A 17,202-nucleotide genomic window follows, 5' to 3' on the forward strand; every position below is an offset into this window, starting at 1 on the left:
TCTGTGGGCCCACCATGATGTATGTTTTATATCCACGCCGTCCATCCATCTGGAGAGATCATTTTAGGGTAAGATCCAAAGAATGAGTCACATCCAAAGCTCCAGTGGACCCCACCAGAGAAAACAGTGGGGAGAGTGACACCACCATTAAAAACTTTTAAAGTCCACAAAAGTTTTATATTAAGCTGATATTTATGTTTTCCCTTCTTTAATGTCTTTGTTAACTTTTGAGCAAGTTGGATTTCGAAAAAACATCATGGTGGGCCTTAGGAAGGTTTCAACGGTGGTCATCAATCTTCTCGCTGTTTTCTTTGGTGCGGTCCACTAAAGCTTTTAATCTACCTCGTTCTCTGGGTCATGCCTTAAAATAATATATCCAGATGAATGGACGTTGTGGATATAACACATACGTCATAGTGGGGTCCACAGAGCTTGGTGACATCACTTCAGTAGCGAGTCTCGCTACTCAACCTCTCAATCGTTTTGAGCTTTGACGACTGGTTCGGGCGCTGGCCCTAACCAGTATTTGTTTTAACCCCTCTCTCTACGCTCTCCTCTCTCCTCTCTCCCTTTCTACAGATCTCTCCTTCTCTCCTCTCTCCCTTCCTACAGATTTTGTTGGGTTCTGGGGGTTTAGGGCTTGATTGGGGCATGTTTAGGGTTTTTGAGGTGTTTTGGATTTGTCAGTGCACGGCCGCCCAACATCCATCAATAGCCGCTACCATCATAAGGTCGTCTGTCCCTCATCATCAACAGCCAAACCTCATCTCCACCTGCAATCGTCCACCATCATTAGGGTTCTGATTGGTAGGTTTTATTTTTGAAATTTATTTATTAGGGTTTTGATTATGGAATTTTTTTTTTTGAGTTTTCTGATGGATCGGCATTTAGATCAGGCTTTCAATTAGGGTTTTCCTGTTTTGGGACTTATTATTAGGGCTTTTTCAGTGTTTTTATTATTTTGGTTTGGATCTCTCCTTCCTCTCTCCTTTCTCCCTCCATCTCTCGATCTCCTTGATTTCCCTCCCTCTCCATTGACATCTCAGTTCATTCTCTTCAAAGCAGCCATTGATCGATCTCCCTCCAATAGCTTATGAGAATAGAAGAAATCAGAGCACACGAAGTCAAAGGTACTCTCTCCAGCCATATCCGCCGCTATCCATGGCCTCCTACATGTTTGAAGAAATGCTTCAACCAAGAATCTTCTTGGAAAGAGTGGATTGAGGAGAGATAAATGGTGGGGATTTCAGCACTTCTCCAACAGATCCCCCCAATTCCCAAATTTAGCTCTCCTTGACTTCCCAAAACCCCAATAAAAAGCCCTAGAAATGAGAGCAGATTGGTGGCATTTGCAGAAGAGAGAGGCCCAAACAAGGGTCATAACGGCAGCGACAATGACTGTGATGATATGAAGAGAGATGGGCGACCCATATTTAGTTCTCATCGAACTATGATTGTTGAATTTGGATTAAGCTTTTTCTATATATGTTTTTATTGCCTTCTATTACTGTTGACATTCTAGCTTCCATGAGTCTGGATTTATTTATTTATTTTTTTGTTTTATTTGATTATTTTCATCTCACCTTTTGGTTCGAGGAGAGATTTTATATGTGAATTTCAGTGCATGTCAATGCTGTAGGTGTATAGGATCTAGGCTATTCATCAATTTCAACAACTGTGAACGTGCTCTGGCCAAAACAACATCCAATGTTTAGGTGGCCCACCTGAGAACCGAATACTAGTTACTTCTCATCTTTTTCTCTCTTTCTTTTTTTTTCTTTTTTTTTTCTTTTTCTTTTTTTTTTTTTTTTTGCAAAAATAAACATCCACTTTCTCACTTATGGTGCATATGGCTTGACATTTGGGATTTAAAGATCCTCACCACTAATCTCTGGATCTTTTTTTCTTTTTCTTTTTTTCTGTATAATACGATAAATGTGGACTGTTTGTCTCTTCTTAACCTTTTATTTGTCAGACCAGTAATCAACCGATCTTGATTGCCCCTATTAACTAGATTTTCCTAGTTGTTCTTGAAACTTCTCACATTCTATACCAAAGATGACATAATCATGGTGTGGTCCACCCATGTGGGCCCCACAAACATCCAAACGATCCCATCATCCAAACCATCCTTGCATGAACCCCATTTTGGTGACTTTAAGGGCCACACGTCCAAGGGATGGACTGTGAAAAACGTCCTTCCTCTATGGACGGTTTGGATCTTGCTGGTCCACAAGGTGGGTCACACACTCATGATCAAAAACTTCTAACAAGAAAAGAAGAAGAAAATGGCCACAAGAAAAAGGTCTTTGCCTCAATGAGGCCCTTTCCTTCATCACACACATACATAGACATTTCATTACCATAAGATGTACAATCTACATGATCAAGGCTATCTATTGAGATCTATGGTGGAGATCCAATCTCCACTAAAGATCAAGGGTTTAGATGACCCAAAGATCCCTGATCTAAGGAAGAAAGGAGCATGAACGGATTCATGGAGAATGGTCCCTTGCATGCACATGCATGCAATGTAGGATAGGCTACAAGCCATATACATAAAGTCTTGGGGCTACCATCATCACTTGATGGGTCCCACAAGCTCCATCAATGAAAGAAGAATGAAGATCAGGAAGGAAATAAAAGAAATTTGAAATTTTAGAATGCAAGCACACCCACCTATCAAAACAACTCCAAAGCTACACCACTAGCATCAAGAAGCTTCAAGGATTATGGTTCAATGGTTGAGATTGGTTGATGATGGGTGGATTAGAGGGGATTAGAGGGAGAAGGGGCTGAAAAATGGAGGGGAGGTGGGACGATTTGGGGAGTTGCTAGGGAGAGAAGAGAAGAGAGAGAGAGAGAGAGAGAGAGAGAGAGAGAGAGAGAGAGAGAGAGAGAAATGAGAGGGAAAGAGAGAGAGGGAGAGTTTTAAGGCAAGTCATGATTGCTTCTCTCACCTAGGGTAGAGAAATGCAATCATGAGGGTAGGGAGTTACAAACAAGGTTCATAGGCTAGTAGGCTTTTTGAAAATCCAGCTTAGCATGACATCATTGCATGAGAGAACGTGCAAGGCCATGGTGGGGTCCACCAATCACACATCAATGGCCCAAATTGAACGTTGCCCATAACTCATGATGTACACGTCGGATTCATGCACGGGATACAATGTTGGAACTGTGGCGCCGATATGGATAAGATGGCATAAGTTTTGGGTTGATCCGAGTCGGGTCGACGTGATCGAACTTGGGGATGACCGCTAATGCTAACCGTAGGTCGCGGGTCGCCGAAATTAGACTGGTAGGACTGCATGACCCTAAGGAACGCCGTGTACACTTGGGTTAGGGTCTTACAAGGCCTGTATGTACATTCATAAAGATGAACATCACGTACAATCAATCGTATAGCTGGAAGAATCCATACGATTTTACATAAGGCGTGTATGGTTGATGTATTGAGAAGTATAATTATGTCTATAATTATTATTTGCAACTTCTTTCACTTCATTATTTACTTACTCCCTTTCATGGTAATTTGAGTACAACTAGACCATTATATGTGGACCAATGAAATGAAATGTAAGTAGGGAAAGAACAATCTAAAACTTTAGTAGGCTTCTTTCACACACACACACACACCCAAAAAAAACTTTAGTAGGCTTCTAATCATATCAATTATCTTTTCTTGTGAAATTACTGCATATGAGCCACACTCTTGATTAGTAATCATAGTTGGGCAACAAGATTGCTAGTCTAGTCTTTGTTATTGATTAGTTTGATTGAGCTAGTATTGTGTTAGAGTATAGGATAAATATGTAGAGCTGTTTATTCCTACCATTCTCAATGAAATACACACTAGATCCATGTAGCAGTACAGCTTAGTGATGCTTTCACTTTGTTTTGAGATTTCAAGAAGCTATTATACTTTGCAGATTGTGGGAGTTGTATTTGATCTTTTCTCATTAGCTTTTGTTAAATATTGTAAGTGCTATAGTTTATAGCCCTGTTTGTTGTCAAATTTGTGGTGCCAAAGACACTGTTATGAACTTTGCATCGGTGAAGAACAAAGCTCTACTCAAGATCAACTTAGTTTGACAAGTATTGTTCACAAGTCAAGAATCTCAAGAGTTTTCAAGTTCAATCTCAAGATCTCAAAAATCTCTCAAGTTTAAACAACATTAAGACTTCAAGCTCTATTACTTTCAAAGGTCACTCGTCTCTAAAGTTTTAATGTCCTTACTTCACTATTGAGGTATGACTGACCTTAGGTTGACCTCTAAAGTAGGCCATTTTGGATATATAATTCATATATTTCATATAAGTGAGTTTGGTCTGTTCTAAGACTAGTCCTGGACTTTGTTCGACTAGTCCTAGCACTGCTTCGACCTGTCTAAACATTTCCTAGATCAGTCGTAAGTTTGTTACAAAAATCAGAAATTTTCTGTTAGGCTTCGACTAGTCGTGGGGACTGTTCGACCAGTCGTAGGAACAGTGTCGACTGCATCTTTGACTAGTTGTAGACCTATGATTCAAAGAACAACGTTGAAATTCGGCCACCTATGACTAGTCGAAGGGATCCTACGACCAGTCGAAGGAGACCTACGACCAGTTGAAGGAGACCTACGACCAGTCATGGAACTGCCAAATCTTATCGCGCCTGAATTTTTAATTATCTGTTGGTTCTATGACCAGTCGTAGAGGTCCTTAGACCAGTCGAAGACGTGATTTGTTCACCTATAAATAGAGCACGAATCTCAGAATAAATTAAACAATTCAAGTTAATTTAATTCGGTCTTCTGAGAGATAAGTCGGTGCTCCATTTAAGCTAAGCGTGCATATTTAATATTCTCTTTATTTAGCTTTGTTAATTGATTTTGTTTCTTACATTCCAATCTAATCTGAAAAGAGGAATTGTTGCTTTCCTTTTTTTGGAATCAAAATCAATTAGAGCTAGCCCTTTTGTTTTAATTTAAAATCTATTAGAACCTAGAACCATTATAAAGTGAGTATTGGACATTGAACTTTGATATTCAAATCTCTACTCCGACTTGGTTCTTCTGGGCTGATACTATGAAGGAGAAAATCAGGTATTTTACAATTTATGTAATTTACTTTGTTTGGTTTTTTTGAGGTTAAGCCAGAAAAATCTAAAAGTTGTTGGTTATCTGAGGAGAGCTAGAAAACTCAGAAGTGAGGGTTTTTTAATTGTGTAAGCCCTTTGAAAAAGACAAAATTGTGAAGGTTTTGGGTGAACCTGTGAAAACCTATTTGATAGTTAACGCTAATATCCCCTGTGTGAGGATATTAGGAGTGGAGTAGCATTCTGTGTGGCTGTTGTTTAATAGTTGGTGAACACACAGGCGAACCACTATAATTCTTTGTATTGTGGATGTGTGATTTATATTTCCTATCTTTTATCATTCAGAATTGTGGAATGTATGTGTGAATGTGAATGTTGTAATCATTTCATTTCAAGCTCAGTGGAGAATGTTGTAATAACTTAGATTTACATTTCAACATTATATTTTTGCTATCTCTTTACTACGTTGAGCTTCAGTTTCTCTATTTGTTCTAGAAATAAGGTTGTCCTACCATAAACTTTGGTTTTTGGTGTAAGGTTGTCCTTAGAACAATTTTTGTTTAAATTTCTCTATTTTAAGTTGCTTTCCATTCCTATACTATGATTGGTGTATAGTGCTATCTATTCCTTGTTTCATATTTTGCTGTATTTATTTTTAATTTGGCATAGTCCTATTCAACCCCCCCCCCCCCCCCCCTCAAGGACATATAGCTTGGCCATTTCAAGTGGTATCAGAGCCTAATAACTCGCTCTTACTGCTTTTTATTTGGATTTAATTCCTGAGCTAACGATTTAAGCTATATATAAGATGTCAAATTTTGATAGCCTATCAGTCACTAGGCCTCCACCCTTTGATGGCTCCAATTATGCCTATTGGAAAGCCAGGATGAGGATCTTCCTCAAATCAATGGATGAGAGTGTGTGGCAAGCCACAATGACTGAATGGAACCCACCTACCACTGAAGTGACTGGTATTGATGGTTCAATTTCAATGAGAGTAACACCATATTTCTCATGGACCACCCTTCAGAAAAATGAGAGTAGTGCCAATGCAAAAGCACTAAATGCAATTACTTGTGCACTATCACCAGATGAGTTCAAAAGAATCATATCCTGTGGTACTGCAAAGCAAGCCTGGGATATATTAGAAATGACACATGAGGGTACTACAATTGTCAAAAAATCTAAAGTCCAACTCCTCACAACCAAATTTGAAGAAATTCATATGGAGGAAAATGAAATGTTTATGGACTTTTACACTAGATTAAATGACATTGTGAACTCAATGTGGGGTCTTGGTGATAAAATCCTAGAAAGTAAAGTGTGTGCAAAGATACTATGCTCACTTCCTGAACGGTTCAAATCTAAGGTAACCGCAATCCAGGAACTTCGTGATACGGATAATATGAGGGTAGAAGAACTAGTTGGTTCTTTACAAACCTATGAGTTAAACTTTAAAGTTCCTAAAAGTAAATCCATTGCTCTCAACTCTTCTAAAGTTATTTCTCAAGAAAACTCGGATTTAGAAAATTCTGATGACGATATGGCACTTTTAGCGAAGAGATTTTACAAGATTTTCAAAAGCAAGAAAAGGGTAGATTTTCAAGAATCAAATGATAAGAAAAGATCTAAACTTAGATCTAAAAGTTGGAAGTCTTTGAAAGATAGTCAATGTTACAACTGCTAAGAGTATGGGCACTTAGCAAACAAATGTCCTAAATAGGACAAAGCAAAAAGAAAGGGTATGTTAGCTACTTGGGATGAATCATCTGATTCTGAAGCTTCTTCTGAATCAGAAGATTCTGAAATCGAGTCGGGCAGTGAAGTTAAAGCCCTTATGACTCTAGCCAAATTCACTTTTTCAGATCATGATGATTTAACTAGCGAAGAAAATCTGAATAGTGATTATGAAAATGAAGATGATCTTCAAGATGCTTATAATGCCTTATACAAGGAAAGTTGTAAAATTGTTATCAAACTTAAACTTCAAAAAGAAAAGTTTTTTAAACTCAAAGAATGTTTTGAATCACTTGTTTTAGAAAAATCCCAAATTTCAGATTGTTTTGAAAAATCAAAATGCGATTTAGAATTCAAAATCTCGCTAATTGAAAATTTGAAATCTGAAAATGAGATACTTAAAAATGAAGTATCTTCTCTTCTGAGTTTAAAGGATACATGGAGGTATGCCCAAGGAGATCCAAAGTTAGAAAAACTATTATCCGGATCAAGAAAAAGTGGCGATCGATCTGGATTGGGCTATGATAAGAATACAACTCCTAATCAAAAGTATACTCCTCTCATGTGTGTGAAAGGAGAGTTCTCAAACTCAAAAGGGAAAAGTACTTATCAAAGTTTTTCTAAAAATACAAAAACTTTTCAAAAACCTAAAAGTAGCCATGTCAACTTTAAAAATCAGAATCGAAACCCTCTTGCTGAAAAGATAGTAGATTTACTCAAGGAGCTCTTAAAATCTAACTCAGTAGGTCATTCTTACAACATCAGTCAGAAGAAGACCAACTATACTCCTAAACCCAAAATAGTTCTGAAATGGGTTCCTAAAGTTGCCTGCTTGGTTGCTCACACCGCTTTCAAAGCTACAAGCCATTCAAAGTGGTACCTAGACAGTGGATGCTCAAGGCATATGACTAGTGATAAAGGTTTATTCACCGATCTCAAAAACATGACTGATGGTTCAGTCACATTTGGTGATGGCAGCAACTACAAGATTATGGGCCAAGGTACTGTTCAACCCTATAACCTTCCTTTGTTTAAAAATGTTTTATATGTTGAAGGTCTAAAACATAACTTGCTTAGCATATCTCAAATATGCGACAATAACCATAGTGTACGGTTTTCTAATCAAAGCTATGAGATTCTAAACAACAAGGGTTCAGTAATAATAATTGGACGTAGAACGTCTGAAAACTGCTATATTGTTAGCGAATCTAGCTCATCTAATCAATCATGTTACATGGTCCATACATACGAGATTGACTTATGGCACAAACGTCTTGGACATGTACACTGCCGAAATCTATATAGATTGAGCAAACAGGAACTTATAAGAGGTTTACCCAAACTACAAAAAAAGACAAAATATGTGGTGAATGCCAGATTGGCAAACAAATAAGGAACTCACATAAAAAGGTGAATTCCGATACCACATTAAGACCACTCGAGCTTCCCCATATGGACCTAGTAGGACCTACTAGGATGGAAAGTCGAGGTGGCAAAAGATATATCTTGGTAATTATAGATGACTTTACCAGATATACATGGGTAATCTTCTTAAGGGACAAATCAGAAACCTTTGAAGAAGTGAAAAAAGTTCTTAAAAGGATTCAAACTGAAAAAGATTCTTAAGTCAGTAAGATTCGTAGTGATCATAGATCTGAATTTGAGAATAGCGGTTTTGAGAAGTTCTGTAGCGACCAGCGCCCAAAACTCCACAGAAAAATGGAATAGTTGAAAGGAAAAATAGAGTGCTTCAAGAAATGGCTAATGTTATGTTGAACAGTATGCAGCTCTCTAAGAATCTTCGGGCTGAAGCAGTCAATACAGCTTGTTATATTACTAACCGGGTTTACACTAGTAAAAGTAATAATAAAACGGCTTATGAAATGTGGTTCGATTAAAAGCCTACTGTCAAATACTTTCGAGTTTTTGGCAGTAAGTGCTATATTTTACGAGATTGTGAAAATCTGGGAAAGTTTGATACGAAGAGTGATGAAGGGATCTTTCTAGGATATTCTTTAAACAGTCGAGCTTATAGGGTTCTGAACAAAAGGACCGGTGTGATTCAAGAGTCCATCAATGTGGTCATTGATGATCACTTAAGCACACCTGTCTCAAGTTCATATAATGATGAAGTTCTTGTAATTGATAAACCTGATACTTCATCTAATCAGACTGATTCTGAACTAAGGATTGTTAAAGATCATCTAACCACACAGATTCTTGGAAACCCTCTCACTGGTGTTCGTACCCGTAGACAACTTGAGGATATATGTAATTATGTATATTTTACATCCCAGATAGAACCATCTAACGTAAAAGAAGCTCTTGCTGATGAAAACTGGATTGTTGCGATGCAAGAAGAACTTAACCAATTTGTGAGAAATGATGTTTGGTATCTCGTACCTGGACCTAAAGATAAACATATCATTGGAACTAAATGGATTTTTAAAAATAAGTCTGACAAACTTGGCAATATAATTAGAAACAAGGCTAAGCTAGTGGTATAAGGATACACTCAAATTGAAGGTATTGACTATGATGAAAACTTTGCACCAGTAGCACGTCTTGAATCAATCAGACTCTTTATATCCATTGCGTGTTTTAAAAAATTTAAGATTTACCAAATGGATGTGAAAAGTGCATTTTTAAATGGCGTTTTACATGAGGAAGTTTATGTTGAACAACCAATGAGTTTTGAAGACCCCAAAAATGCGGATCATGTGTATCGTTTTAAAAAGGCACTTTACGGTTTAAAACAAGCTCCTAGGGCATGGTACGAGAAACTAACAAAGTTTCTATTAAGCCATAATTTTCAAATGGGATGTGTTGATAAAACTCTGTTTATTAAAAAACATAAGGATCATATTTTATTAGTACAAATCTATGTTGATGATATCATTTATGGATCTACCTGTACTGACATGACTATTGAGTTTGCAGATTTGATGAAATCTCAGTTTGAAATGAGCTTGGTTGGGGAATTGAATTATTTCCTTAGGTTGCAAGTAAAATAAAAACCCGATGGAGTGTTCAGTTCTCAATCTAAATATGCTATGAACTTGATTAAGAGATTTAGATTTGAGAATGTTAAGAACTTTGATACTCCTATGAGTACAACCTTGAAACTCTTAAAAGATTTTGCAGGTAAAAATGTGGATCCAAAATTATATCGGAGTATGATTGGTAGTCTATTGTATTTAACTGCTAGTAGACCAGATCGCTCTAAGTGTTGGTATTTGCGTTAGATATCAGTCTGAACCTAAAGAGTTGCACATGACTGTTGTCAAGCGGATTATATGATATGTCGCAAGTACTGTTAATCTCGGTCTCTGGTATCCACATCAAACTAGTGTTCAATTAGTTGGGTATTCGGATGCTGACTGGGCTGGTAATCTTAATGATCGTAAATCAACCAGTGGTGGTTGTTTTTATATCAGAAACTGTTTAGTTTCTTGGTTTAGCAAGAAACAAAGTTCTATATCACTTTCAACAACTAAAGCTGAATATATCGCAGCTGGTAATGCGTGTACACAACTTATTTGGATGAAACGTATGCTAAGTGATTATGGAATTAAACAGGATTCTGTGTTATTATATTGTGATAATTTCAGTACCATAAATATTTTGAAAAATCCAATTCAGCATTCTCGTACTAAGCACATTGAGATTAGATTTCATTATATTCGGGAATTAGTAGAAGAAAAAGTTATATCTTTGGAATATATCCCTACCGAGAATCAACGTGCTTATATTTTCACTAAACCACTTGACAAAAGCAGGTTTAACAAAATGAAATTTGATCTCAGCATATGCATTTTAAAATGATTAATTATGCCTATTTGTATCATATTGTATATATTTGCTAGTTTCGTTTTTAAATCTTGAAAAATTTGTAAAAATCAGATTTTTTAGCCTGTACTCGACCAGTCGTGAGTATCCATGACCAGTCGTGCTACAACCGGTCGTGTATACCCACGACCAGTCGTGAATCGCGTGGATTCACTTAAAATTTGGGGGAAATCACTTTCTTCTTCATTTCAACTTTACTCTCCAACGAGCCGACACACAACTGGTCGAACCCATCTTCTAAAATTTTTAAGGTTAGTGCTCCATTTGCATTTTGCTTGTAGATTTGTGTCTAGATTGCTTCTATTTCTCTATTGGAGTTGTCTATTTCGAATTTAATTGAGATTTGGAGTTTTTCTTTTGAAAAATCTGATTTGAGAAAACTTTTCTCAATCCTTTGCAACTCTCTATATTCTTAAAATCTTTGTTGCATATGGCTTCTAAAAGAAGAAAATCAACGTCCCGTGGTCCGTCTTCCTCTTCCAGATCAGCCTTTATCACTAAGCGTCATCTTAGGGCTCCTGAAGACGATCCATCTTATGTTCGGGATATAAGATTGCATAATGTTATTGTTGAACATCCAGTAGATATTAATCATGTTGCTCCTTTTAATATTTTTCCTATGCTCCAATCTATAGGTTGGAATAACTTATTGCTTTGGGGTGGGCCAGCATACCGGTCCATTGCCCAATCCATGTTTGCATGCATATGTGCTTTCTCACTAAAAAATTTAACTTTTTCTATATCCACAAGAGAAGGGCCATTTAAAATTGATCGTCGTTTGATTTCAGCCCTTATGGATATTCCAGTGAATGATGGGGATATTCCCATCCATACTTTATCTGATAAACCCTCTATCGCTGAAAAACGTATGCTGACTAAGGACTTATGCAATTTGGATGTACAATGGACGCATAAAGGGAATGCGCTTCCTTCAAAATATTTGTTACCCAAATATAGAGTTCTTCACAAAATCTTTGTATCTAATTTGTATCCTCGGTCGGGTAATAAATCTGAATTGATGTCCTTCATAGTTCGTATTCTTCATTCTGTTGTCAGTGGTGTTAACATTTGTTTACCATCCTTGATTTGTCACTTCATCATTCAGTTTCAACTCCATCCTGGTCACAGTGACATTCCGTTTAGATATTTGATGACTATGTTGGCTACACATATGTCAGTCGACATGCCGGTTGGAGAGGCCCCTATCCATTATCTGATATTTAGCAATTCCAATATCAATAAGATGAAGCTGGATTTCCTTCCTGCTAAGGTGATGGTGTTGGTAGTGCTGAAGCTGAACATGAGGAAGAAGCTGGTGCTCTTCCTCCTGATGATATTAACATGGATGATATTTTTGAAGAGCTTGAGTTTGATTCTACAAATGATCCAGATTATGAGCCTTCTTTATTTGATGCACGTCTGAGTGTATTGGAAGATAAAGTTGCGAATCTAAATATTAAGATGGAAAATATGTTTGTTGCCCATGATTTACAGTTCAAATATATGGGCAAATATCTTAGGCGCTTGAACTAAGGCATGCATCAACTTGATCCTTCCTTCTTGCTCCTTCATCTGGGTTAGATTAGAATTTTTAAGATTACTGGTCTGTAATAACTTTAGTACTCTTAACTAGTTTTTAAGTTTGTCACTCTCTTTAACTTAGCTCAGTCTATGAATTATGTGTGTTGCTTATGCTATGTTCTCATATCTTGACTAAGTTACCTCTCATATTTCTCATTGATTATTTCTCCTCAGCCATCTGTTCTGTACTTCCTTTGTCCTATTGCAACAAAAAGGGGGAGTATGGATATGTTATGGATATGTATTTGAATATGGATGTTGTCATGAGGATGGAGTAGAGTAGCATTGTATTGTATGGTGTTTTATGAGTATGTTACTCAGGGGGAGTATGAGTAGAGGTGTGCAGAGGTGGACTGTATGTTGAATAATATTGACTTACAAGTCTGCAGGATGCCGGTTGATAACAACTGGTACATGATTCTTTAATCAGATATAACAACTGGTGCATGATTCTTTAATCAGATATTCTATGTTATGTAATATATCTTGAAAGTTGTTTTGTCACTAATTTAACAAAGGGGGAAATTGTAAGTGCTATAGTTTATAGCCCTGTTTGTTGTCAAATTTGTGGTGCCAAAGACACTGTTATGAACCTTGCATCAGTAAAGAACAAAGCTCTACTCATGATCAACTTAGTTTGATAAGTATTGTTCACAAGTCAAGAATCTCAAGAAGCTTTCAAGTTCAATCTCAAGATCTCAAAAATCTCTCAAGTTTAAACGACATCAAGACTTCAAGCTCCATTACTTTCAAATGTCACTCGTCTCTAAAATGTCCTTACTTCACTATTGAGGTATGACTGACCTTAGGTTGACCTCTAGAGTAGGCCATTTTGGATACATAATTCATATATTTTATATAAGTGAGTTTGGTCTGTTCTAAGACTAGTCCTAGACTTTGTTCGACTAGTCCTAGCACTGCTTCGACCTGTTTAAACATTTCTTGGATCAGTCGTAAGTTTGTTACAAAAATCAAAAATTTTCTGTTAGGCTTCGACTAGTCTGGGGACTGTTCGACCAGATGTAGGAACAGTGTCGACTGCATCTTCGACCAGTCATAGACCTACGACTCAAAGAATAACATTGAAATTTGGCCACCTACGACTAGTCGAAGGGATCCTATGACCAGTCGAAGGAGACCTACGACCAGTCGTGGAACTGCCAAATCTTATCACGCCTGAATTTTCAAATATCTGTTGGTTCTACGGCCAGTCGTAGAGGTCCTTAGACCAGTCGAAGACATGATTTGTTCACCTATAAATAGAGCACAAATCTCAGAATAAATTAAGCAATTCAAGTTAATTTAATTCGGTCTTCTGAGAGATAAGTCGGTGCTCCATTTAAGCTAAGTGTGCATATTTAATATTTTCTTTCTTTAGCTTTGTTAATTGATTTTTTCTCTTGCATTCCAATCTAATCTGAAAAGAGGAATTGTTGTTTTCCTTTTTCTGGAATCCAAATCAATTAGAGCTAGCCCTTTTATTTTAATTTAAAATCTATTAGAACCTAGAACCATTATAAAGTGAGTATTGGACATTGAACTTTGACATTCAAATCTCTACTCTGACTTGGTTCTTCTGGGCTGCTACAACGAAGGAGAAAATAAGGTATTTTATAATTTGTGTAATTTACTTTGTTTGGTTTTATTTGAGGTTAAGCTAGAAAAATCTCAAAGTTGTTAGTTATCTGAGGAGAGCCAGAAAACTCAGAAGTGAGGGTTTTTTAATTGTGTAAGCCCTTTGAAAAAGACACAATTGTGAAGGTTTTGGGTGAACCTGTGAAAACCTATTTGATAGTGAACGCTAATATCCCCTATGTGAGGATATTAGGAGTGGAGTAGAATTCTTTGTGGCTGTTGTTTAACAGTTGGTGAACACAAAGGCGAACCACTATAATTCTTTGTGTTGTGGATGTGTGATTTATATTTCCTATCTTTTATCATTCAGAATTATGGAATGTATGTGTGAATGTGAATGTTGTAATCATTTCATTTCAAGCTCAGTGGGGAATGTTGTAATAATTTAGATTTACATTTCAGCATTATATTTTTGCTATCTCTTTATTACGTTGAGCTTCAGTTTCTCTATTTTTTCTAGAAATAAGGTTGTCCTACCATAAACTTTGGTTTTTGGTGTAAGGTTGTCCTTAGAACAATTTTTGTTTAAATTTCTCTATTTTAAGTTGCTTTCCATTCCTATACTGTGATTGGTGTATAGTGATATCTATTCCTTGTTTCGTATTCCGCTGTATTTATTTTTAATTTGGCATAGTCCTATTCACCCCCCCTCTAGGACATATAGCTTGGCCATTTCAAATACCTTATTTAAATAGGAAGCATTGGTGATAATGATGCTCGTGGTTGAAACCTTCCTAGGACCCACCATGACATTTAATTGCCATCCAAGCTATTCATAAGGTCACAAAGGCTTGGATGAAGGCGAAACACAAATACCAACTTTATTCAAAACTTCTATAGCTCCCAAGAAAATTTTAATGATGGATATTTATCCTAGTGTGGCCCACTTGAGCTTGGAATCTATTTCATTTGTGGGTTTACATCCTAAAATGACATGACAAAATTGATGTACGGTGTTGATTAACCCATAAATCATTGTGGGCCGCTCACAGCCTGTTTTTAGCTGACGGTTGTGAGTGGCCCACCATGATTTAGGAAAAATGTCTACAAGATGAAATACGGTCTATCAAGGCACAAAAGGTAATTTCTGACTATTGGTTTTCGTAAAATTTTCTCCTTCTGATCTAGTATGTTATAGTTTGTCATGTGATTTCAGGGTATGTTAGGGCTAAATAGTTTCTAAATGTTAGGTCCAATTGCAACACAAGATAAAGCAAGAGGCAGAGCAATTTCGGCAATGAAAGGCTTCTCGTGAAAAGGAACTACTGCAGGTACTACACTTTTTGTTCCACATTTGTTATAGGAATGACATTCTTTTATGACATATTGATGCATGTTTTGAATGACCTTACTATTTGTTGGCATGTAAATTTAGAACTATATTCTTTAAGTGCTTTACATTTTATTTTTTTTTTGGCATAGATTACCTAGAGGTCAATCTTTAATTGATTGCAGGCTGCTGGAAGCTTGGAATTAAAAAAACTTAAACTGTAGCCTATTGCTGGTCTATATGAAAGCATACATCAAAAGGAAAAACTATTCTCTTCTAAGGTAGTTGATTTCTCTTCTAAATAGTTGAGCATCTATTTCCACTTAGTTATTGATTAAATTAATTCAAGGATAAGGAAATGATTCACACAAAGATAGCTTTGACTGGCTTTGAAGTTCTGCACGTTGTGGCAGGTTTTGATTATACTCTAGTCATTATCTCCAATTAGCAGCAAAGTATAAAAGCTAGAACAAGCTACTTCTGTTTTTTCTTATAGATTAGTACTACAACAGCTTGATTGCTTTATTTTCTATTCATTTGAGTGTTGTTGTTGTTGTGTTTTTTTTTAAAGCTTTAAGAAGTCTAGTAATGTGCAAGGAGGGCAGTTTAGGGTGGGGTCCACAATTGTTAATTTTGAATCAAGCATTGCTATTGCTGCTTCATGTGCTATGCAAAATGGTGCACATGTTCAATCCATGGTTGAAAATTGTTCCTAAAGAGGGATTTTGGTGTAGTGACATATGGGCTACACATTGATGCATGTGTTTATCCATGCCATCCATCCATTTATACCCTTTACATTTGATATTTTGGTTGTGTACAAGTGACAAAACATCCGTTGTGAATTTTGTGAATTATTTTAAACAATTGTGTGAATTATTTTTTGAATGACTATCAGGTGTAAGATTAAAAAAAAAAAAATACAAACAAATTTGACAATTTTTTTTTTTAATTCGTAGATATTTTAGCGACGGATCAAATCCGTCGTTAATTTCTGAACAAGTTGACAATGGACGACGGATTTGAGGTCCGTCACTCTTCTCATATTAGTGACGGACCTTATCCATTGCCAATATTTTTAATGACAAATAAATGGGTGGGTTTTTCAAATTTTTACGACAGATCTTATTCATTGGAAAAAAAAATGACCCAGTAAACAGCCACAGACCAAGTGACAGACAAAATCCGTCGTTATTTGGTTTTATGACGGATTTGCTCCATCACAAATTCACAATTTTGGCATAGTGTATTTTGGACAATTTTCAGTTGTGTGAATGTTGCAAGCACAAATACCGCAAATAGTTTCCTTAACCTTTTCCTGCTTAAGTTTTATGGCCTCGAGTTTTCTTATGAGATTACCCACTTTAGTATTTATATCATCATCCTCTTTCAGAAGATATATTCTGCCCCTCCTTTGACTGAGTAGGCTTAGATGTGGTGCTAGGTTTTTGGGAGATGTCCCATGATTGTGCGGTTTCATCAATTTTATCATACATCATCGACATTTTTGTTCATAAATTCCTCGTTGCACATCGTCTCGCCGAATTGGCACATGGAAGATGTTAGTCCTTCATGGAAGAAATTTGTTATGCACCACATTTCAAAACTGTGTTGTGGGCATGAACTGACAAGATCCTTGAACCGCTCCCAACATTGGAAGAATGTTTTGTCTTCTTTTTGGGTGAATTTCATGATCGACTTCCTGATGGTGTTCGTCTTATGATATGAAAAAATTTTCTTTATGAACTCCCTTATCATGTTATTCCATGTGCCAATAGATCGCGGACGTAGTGAATGCAACCACGTCTTAGCTTTTTCTTTTAAGGAGAAAGGAAAGAGTTTCAGCCTGACCGTGTCCTCAGACACGTTAGGAAAATATAAAGTGGCTATAATCTCGTCAAACTCTTTCAACTGTAGATATGGACTTTTAGATTCAAGTCCAATGAACTTTGGAAGGAGTTGGATCACTCCTGGTTGATATCCATGTTTTCTGTATTTTCTGAAAAAATCATGCATGAAGTTGTGCTCACCTCCACTGGTTGTAAATAAT

The 17,202-nt window shown here is 36.7% G+C and overlaps 1 long non-coding RNA gene across 2 annotated transcripts; it reads left to right on the forward strand.

Annotated features, from left to right (window-relative positions):
- The first annotated feature begins 552 nt into the window (after positions 1 to 552).
- On the forward strand, positions 553 to 15,662 carry LOC131254001 (uncharacterized). Of its 2 annotated transcripts, none has more exons than XR_009175421.1 (4): positions 553 to 807; positions 1,047 to 1,130; positions 15,073 to 15,153; positions 15,305 to 15,662. It is a non-coding gene; the product is annotated as an uncharacterized LOC131254001 (long non-coding RNA). The 2 variants fall into 2 exon arrangements; XR_009175420.1 differs by having other exon boundaries at positions 15,338 to 15,662.
- The last annotated feature ends 1,540 nt before the right edge of the window (positions 15,663 to 17,202 follow it).

The sequence above is a fragment of the Magnolia sinica genome, chromosome 8 (assembly GCF_029962835.1).
Source record: "Magnolia sinica isolate HGM2019 chromosome 8, MsV1, whole genome shotgun sequence".
In the NCBI taxonomy this organism is placed as follows: Eukaryota; Viridiplantae; Streptophyta; class Magnoliopsida; order Magnoliales; family Magnoliaceae; genus Magnolia; species Magnolia sinica.